The sequence below is a fragment of the Drosophila busckii genome, unplaced genomic scaffold (genome assembly GCF_011750605.1).
Source record: "Drosophila busckii strain San Diego stock center, stock number 13000-0081.31 unplaced genomic scaffold, ASM1175060v1 hic_scaffold_28, whole genome shotgun sequence".
NCBI classification, from domain to species: Eukaryota; Metazoa; Arthropoda; class Insecta; order Diptera; family Drosophilidae; genus Drosophila; species Drosophila busckii.
In genome coordinates, this window is record NW_022872738.1 from 43,932 (window position 1) to 51,294 (window position 7,363).

General features: G+C 36.5%; 1 protein-coding gene across 1 annotated transcript in view; it reads right to left on the reverse strand.

The window, feature by feature from the left end:
• LOC108608213 (CG9932) overlaps positions 1 to 5,885 on the reverse strand; it is a 42,845-nt gene extending 36,960 nt beyond the window's left edge. The window contains 1 exon segment of the mRNA XM_033294793.1: positions 5,848 to 5,885. The gene's annotated coding sequence lies outside the window, so the exon portion shown is untranslated.
• Between the last annotated feature and the right edge of the window lie 1,478 nt (positions 5,886 to 7,363).

The window sequence follows — 7,363 nt, forward strand, 5'->3', positions numbered from 1 at the left end:
AGAGCTTTAATAAAATGAAATTTAAGTGTAAGTAGCTGAAAAGTTTATAACAAATATAATTTTGCTTATGCCTATTAGTTGCTTTATTTAAATAAATTGTATTGCAATTGCTTTATAAACTAACTAATTATTTAAACAGTGCAAACTTTTTAAAATATTTTCAAGCAGCCAAAACTATTTAACAACATTTTGATACACAAGCGACTTGCTTTAAATATTTGCTATGTATAAATTAAATAGTCTTTATGTAGTATTTTGTGTTTACTAAATGTAAACACACACACACACACACGCTAGTGACTGTAAACAGAAAGTTCCGAAATAAATAAAAGAAGAAATACATTTTGTGACTAATAGAAAAGAAAACGTGCAGCAACAAATAAAAAAAACAACAACACACACAAAATTGAATAAATAAATGCGAGCAAAGAGTAAAATTCAACAAGAGCTGAGCGCAAACTGCTAATTGCGATTGAGCAAGCGAGATAGCTAGCGAGAGAGAGAGAGCGAGATAGCGCTAGTATATAGTGCAGTTAAACAGGCATTGAAGACGTGACAACTAAATGACGGTCAAACAATTGTTGTTGTTGCTGTAATTGGAACGCAAGTGTGTTGGTGTGTGTAAAGCAAATTGTTCAAGGATTGCAACAACAAACAAACAGCCAGACAACAACAACAACAGCAGCAGCAGCAACTACAAAAACAATTACAACAATAATAAAAGAGTAGAAAAGATAAAAACTACCTTGGCCCAGAATTGAGTCGCATAAACACAAACGCGCCTATAAACATTGCTCGTCAGCACACATGCGAATGTCTCTCTCACTCACTGTATGTGTCTGTATGTGTGTGTGTGTGGGTGTGTCCATTGCTGTGTGTGTGTGTATTGGCAGCAGATATCGAGCGCATTGGGCGCATTGCAATAACAAGCAACAATAAATGTCACAATGTGGTACTGAAGGCTGCGGCTGCGTCGCTGCTAACGTCGACGCCGCTGCCGACGCTGTCAGAGATGCAAAAAGGCATAAAGAAAAATAGCGCCTTCAATGAATCGCTTGTCTTTGTCTGCTGCTGCTTCTTCTTGCTGCTGCTGCTGCCGCTGCCGCTGCTAAGGCGCCGCACAGTGGGGCAGCGCTTAGTGTTAAGTTAATTCAAATTTATGTGCATTTTTTATATGCAATTTATATAAATACATATAAAATGACTAAAAATATGTTTATCTAACTAATATTTTTTTATTTAATTAATTATTTTTTTTATTAAATACACTTAAAAAATGTTGTAGTATATAAAATTATTTGTATTAATTAACATTCTTATTCGGATATTTCATTACTATTTTTATTTAGTATTTATTTTTTACCTATTTAGTATTTAATTTTTATATAAACAACATTTTTCAATTTAATTTGCTTTTTATGTTTTTTTAAATACACCTAAAAAATGTTTCTTTTATTTAACTAACATTTTTCTTTTTCAAATATTTCATTACTGTTTTTATTTAGTATTTATTTTTTCGCCATTTTGTTTGTTTTTATTTAGTACTTATTTTTTATCTAAACAACATTTTTCTTATTACACTTGCACCTAAAAAATGTTTTAGAACAAATACAAATATATAAAATTATTTGTAGTAATTTTTATTTAACTAAAATTTTGCTCTTTAAAATAATTTGTTATTATTTTTATTTATTTGTATTAGTGATTTTAACCCGCATTATTCAACTTCTCTGCTGCATGCGTCACATGGCAAAAATAATTGACTGCAGCAAATCACAAAATTATTTTGCGTTCGCCTCCATAAATATTTCAAATATAATTTTTGCAGCTATTTAGCACGTAGCGTTGCACTGTGCACACCCCCCAACCCTCAAATTCACCCAAGTCAAGCCAACAACGTGCGATTTGAGTGCAGTGGCGGCAAATGAGGCAGGGACAACGAAAAATGCACGCTGGCAAAGACGTGGACGTGACCAAGCGACGATATTAAGTAATATATGTTCAACGGGGCGTATGCGCAATATGGTCAACAGTGTCCATATCTCTAACTATGACAGCACACAAAAGCAAGCGAAAGAGACGTGTTCGATGAGTCAAGCAGCAGCAGCAGCAGCAGCAGCAGCAGCAGCAGGCAGACGAACAACAAAAAGAAACAGCAGAACGACAGAAAGACAGAGAGACAGACAAAGAGACAGTCCAACGCTTATCAGTGCGCCCAAAGTTTGCTCAAGCCGAAGCAACATAGCAAGCGAAGCAAATATGAACATATAACTGTTGCTACTAGCAGAGGCAGAGGCAGCGGCAGCGGCATGAAATTGAAACTGAAACTGAGACTACAACTGCGACTGCGACGGCGACAGCGACAGCGATAAGCAGGTAGCTTTGCTTTTTGGTCTCGGGGCTGCCTCATCGTTCGATGTGCCACACAATTTGGTCGTTGAACACGTTTTTCAATTCCGCAAATTGTGGCAACGCAATGTGGGGGCAATCTGTGTGGCAAGCTGCTGCTGCTGGCTGACTGAGCAAATAAAGTGGAGCAACAGCAAAATGAATACAATTAAAATTATTTATTAGTGCGCTTGCCCATCATCAAGTACATACCGAACCAAAATTGGCCCCAACAAAACAAAAACTTAAAGACGTCAAAAGCAGCATCCAGCAGCAGCAGCCAGCCAGCTACATTTTGGCCATGCCTTTTTGGCCATTTGCCAGCTGCTTCGGCTGCCAACAACAACAACAACAGCAGCCATCACACTGCCACAACCTCGGCCGCGTTGGCTTTGGACTAAAGCTTATTTATGTGCGTTGCCTGCAAAATATGGCAAAGCAGCGAAAAAATTATTCTCTTTGCTTTATTTACTGCAGTCTGCGCGGGCCAAAGCTAATTGGGTGGGTGGGCGTCAGACGCCAATAGAAACATAGCCAAAGGCATAAAATGCAAGCAGCATTATGACAATTGCAAAAATATTTGCATTAGTTACAAAATATGCTAAGAATTCGCGCAGCATTATTTTAACAAAAGGGTCTATAATTAAACAATGCTCTACTTTCTTTTAGGCATGCTTCAAAAATTTATTTTAAATCAAAAAAAAAATAGCATAGAGAAAGCTTTAAGCATTGCAATTAATTTTTTTAATTTCTAATTATTAAGATTTTTAAAAATATTTTTTTATAATGCGCTTTGCAATTTTACTTTTTGTTGCATATTAAGTTAAAATAATAAATTTTATAAGTTATATTGTTAACAGGTTTATACAAAAAAAGTTACATTATTTGCTTATTTATATTTTTTTATTTATTATATTTAAATTTATTTATTTATGCACATAAGCAAAGTTTTGCTTATAAGCTTAGCCGCAGCTCTTTAACTTTTATAAATAAAAAATGCTTTAAATTATATTCAGTTTATTTAAGAATAATTTTAGTTATGCATTAAAAATGCTTTAAATGAATTTAGCAATTTTTAAAAATTTGCATTCATTTGTTTTAATAAAGGCAAAGCTATTGCATATTTATTTTTAATTTTTTTAACCACTAGTTACAATAATAAATATCATAAATATTGCTTTTTATTTTAACAAGGTCACTTAACATGCATATGTAGCATTTGTTTATAATTATTAAGGCATGGGCTGCTTTTTATTTTAAGCTTATCAGAAACTCTTTGACTGCAACTCAACTCAACTCAGCGCAGACTGAAGTCGAGCTAAGCCAAATGCAATGTGATAAAGCAAGTCACTGAACTTAATATATTATATATCAACACACACACACACACACACACACACACGCACACTTGTACGCGCTTATCAGTTAAACATTTGTGGGGCGTCTAAATAATTGCCAAAAATTATTTTATGCGCTAGTTCGTTGCGATAAGCGGGGCGTGAGAAAAGTCTCCCCCTTTGTACTGCATATGTATATATATATATGCTATATACCTGTAGCATCTGTGCCATTTACTTGATAAGCGTGCAATAAACTGTTTTGCAGTCAAACGTGAATAAACTTGGCGCTGCAGACAATTCCATAATTTACTTTGATGTATTGCTCAAAAGATCTCCCAATGTGTCGCTCTCTGCTAATTATAAAGAGATGGGAATACGCTCTTCCGAAATTAATTAAGAAATTGTCACATCAATCAGGCGCCCACTTGGCAAACAGACGTCGACTTTGTTGCTTGCGTTGTTTAAGAATTTTTTTGTTATAAACAAATAAAATGCAGAAAATAGATTTACGATTTGCGCAAATTTATGACAGATGTAAAAATTGTCAGCGCTTTTTATGGCCTCAGAGAGAATTTGCGCGTTGATTGACCAGCTGGCCATATATCCATGTCCCTGACAAAAAGCTGACTGTCAGTCAGCGTTCCACATTGTAATACGCCCCACCCAACCACCACCCCCTCGCTTTGAGTTTAGCGCACCTGTCCGCAATGCAAAAAGTTTAAAACACTTGCCGTTGATAATGAGAAAAGTTCTCTTTATGTTTCGTATTTCTTTATATTCATTTCTTTTTTTTTTAGCACAATTCTTTTCATTATATTTCTGTTTTCTTTGTCTGCTGCAGCTTGAAACAAAAAGACTTGCAACTTGCTGCTGCTGCTGCTGCTGATGTTGATTAACGTTGATCCTTGTGTTCATTTTTTTTGTAATGGAATATGGGCTAAAGCATTTTGTGCTTAGCAGCAATATTTATATTTTACATATGACTGACTTGTGGCTTTCTTTGTTGGCCTAGTCGCCCAGCCAGGTGTGCTTAGGTGTTTGGCTCTGGATTCGAGGAATAGACAATTTGCATTTTACTTCAATTGCATAACTAAAATTCTTTGAATTTCTTTTATGCCAGCAGCAGAGATTTTACATAAAAATGTCAACAAAATTTCTAGTCAACTCCTTTTAATTAAAAATAAATAAAATCAGTTTCAACTTAACTAGTTCAAATTTAATTGCTAAATTCTGTGAATTCTTAGCCAATTTGCAACTAAACTGTTAGCACTTTTTTTTAATGCTGTAGCCATCTTGCTGTTAAAGTCTTTTGTACAGCTTGAGAATTTAATATAAAATATAAGTAAATATTTTATAATTTTGCAGCAAAATTTTATTGAAACTCTTTGACACAAGCACAAATTTCTGCGAAAATAATAATTAATTGATTTGCAATTTACTTTGCCTTTAAGACCATAACCGACTGCATTTATGAATTTCCGCTTAAACCAATCAATGTATAAAATTTCCCTTGCGCTTTAAGAAAAACAACGTTGCGTATACGTGATTATGCATACGCTCTGAACTGAAGCTGTTGCTTGTTTGCTTTAAGGCAAAGAAAATACCAGAAAGCAAATTACAAACCTCTTCAAACTTATTCCCTTTACGCTTTTGTGGCGCATTCGTATCCAAAATAAAGTTTTTGCACTCGATGCTGCAGTTTAATGTCAAACTAATGCAGCAAGCTGTCCAACTTCTATAGAGACACACACACACACACATACATAATATATGATGTGTGATGTGTGTGTTTGTGAAAAAGTTTTGCGCGAAAATTTCAACTCAACACGCAGCCAAAAATAATGTTTGCCTTTCTTGGAGTGCAAAATGCAGTTGCGTTAAATTTTTTAGTACAAACGTATTTAAATTCCAATTTTATGTTGCTTTGCATAAATTCCAAACATTGTAATTTGCATTTCGCACTTCACTTTGACACACAGAAAATTCGCAAACAAAATGCAAATATTACTTTTTGTTGCTTTCAAATTTGTTTGATTTAAGTGCAAATAATTTTGTTTGCTATGCTTTATTTTTAGCGCCGAAACTAGCATAATAAAAAAAACGAAAATTTCTCACTCACATGTGGAAAATGCGGCTGCACACACAATTTTCTTTTAGTTTCCGTTTAGTTGTTGTTGGTGTGTGTGTATTTTGTTTTGGCACTTGCGAGTTTCTTACCCTTTTGCATTTGCCGGCTAGTACTTTATTCTTTTTTTTTTTAGGAATAAACTCAACGCGTGTTCCGTTATAATTTTGGTCTCTGTTTTATTTATAGAGCTGAGAATACTCTGCGGTCAGCGATTTAAAAATAACAGGCAGAGGCAGCAGCAGTAGCAGCTCCGCATGGATTGCACTTTAGTAAATATTTTTGTATTTATTTCAAACTCTCACACACTCCAATAAAAGCTGCGACGAATTTATTTGGGGATCTCTTTGGATCGCGGCACTTTGAATTTTTAATTTATTTTGGAACTTTGCACGCGCTTGCGCTTTTGCTTTAGCTTTTGTAATTTGATTTCATTTATTTTCACACACTGTTGTTTTAGTTTTGAGCTACGCTTGCACTTGGAACAGTTACAGTTACAGTTACAGTTAGAGCAGATGCGTCGTTATCTTGGTTTAGCTTAGCAGCGACGGCTGCGCTTCTTATGTTTTGGTTATTGGACAATTAACCGCTCCGGCGTTCTACTCACTTCGATGAACATCTTGTAACTATTTTCAAAAAGCGCACGAGCGCAACTGCAGAGCGACAACAGCAGCAGCAGCAGCAGCCAACAGCAGCAGAAGCAGCAGCAGCAGACAAACGAAACCGAAACCGAAACAGAAAACAGAGACCGACCACAAGGCACAACAACAACAACAACGACAAAAGCCAACTCAAGAACACAGCAAGCAAAAGCAATACAAACGAGTTGCCGAGAGCAAGAGAGCAAGCGAGCGAGAGAGCGCGCGTTGTGTGTGTGTTTGCGATTACGTGTAAGAGTTAAAGAGCCGCCGCAGCGTCAAAGAGAGCGACGACGTCGCTGCAATGTAAAGTGCTGCTTGTCCACAAGAAAAAACGAAGCGTAGTATCCGCGCACGCTGCGTTATGTTGGCTACTGAAGAACTAAAGCAAGCAGCGGCCAAGCGAATGAAACGAACCGAACGTTAGCCGCCGCAGCAGCAGCCGAAGCTGCACGAGTGCTGTAATACGCTTCGGCTGCGAAGCTTCGGTCAAAGAGCAGTTCACTTTGGACTGACTAACACAACGCTAGCTGCTAAGCTGAAGCGCCGCGTCTAACAGCACAAGCCAAGCCCCAACCACAGTCGCTGGCTTGCTGTTAAAGAGCTCTGTTAACAGCGGCGTCGGCAGCGCTGTTGCTGTCTCAATGCTAATGCTATGTTTGGCTTTAAATGCAGCTTCAGCTAACAATTAACAGCATATAATGCTTAAACAATTAGTTAGGCCAGCATGCAATATTACTAATTTTAATTTATAACCACAAGCGGATTTGCTGACTGTCAAACTTTTGCCTGCAGCTGCTTGAGTTACAATAGCCGCGTTAAACTTAGCAAGAACATGGCTGAAACAATAGCCGCGCAAATTTCTTTCTTCA